Raw genomic sequence first — 819 nt, forward strand, 5'->3', positions numbered from 1 at the left:
ATACCCTGGGATAAACCATGATGGAAAGAATATGAAAAAATGTAAGTACATGCATAACTGAATCACTTTGCTGGACAGCAGGAATTAATATAATATGGTGAATCAACTATACTTCAATAAAATAAAAAAAAAAAGAAAGCTCCCCATGGGTTTCCCCTTCCCTGCATACAATGTGCCCTTCACAACTGCACTCATTCTAGTTGCTTTTTTGGTTCCTATGGGCACCTGTGCTTGTGTTTAAGATGCCTGCTGCATCCCCTTTTCCATTGCATCAAGTGTCAGGGCCTCCTGGAACAGGTCTGTGGGTCAGAATACGCTGATTTGTGATTCTGTAAAGATTTAGGACTGCTGGAGGGAATATACCTCTTACGGCTGCTCTCCACAAAGCCCTGTTCTTTGCATATTTAAGGGTTATCTCTTGAGATTGTTATCTGTTACATCATTATACCTGCACAATATTTACTTCTGTCCCAGTCTACCCGGTCCCTGGAGTGTAAGCCCTGTTCATTGTACTATCTACCCTTTACTCGATCTTTCCCCTAATCATACTCTATTGTTGCGCGCGCGCTCTCGCGCGCGCTCTCTCTCTCTCTCTCTCTCTCTCTATATATATATATATATATATGAAATCTTACATATAGGGAATCTGACTCTTTCTTAAAGCTTGAATAAAAGCTGATGGTTTCAACATAATAAAAATTATATTTAAAACATAAATAGCATGTTCAGTTCATCAGTTCAGTCGCTCAGTCGTGTCCTACTCTTTGCGACCCCATGGATCGCAGCACGCCAGGCCTCCCTGTCCATCACCAACTCCCG

This window comes from Bos indicus x Bos taurus, chromosome 26 (genome assembly GCF_003369695.1).
Source record: "Bos indicus x Bos taurus breed Angus x Brahman F1 hybrid chromosome 26, Bos_hybrid_MaternalHap_v2.0, whole genome shotgun sequence".
NCBI lineage: Eukaryota > Metazoa > Chordata > Mammalia > Artiodactyla > Bovidae > Bos > Bos indicus x Bos taurus.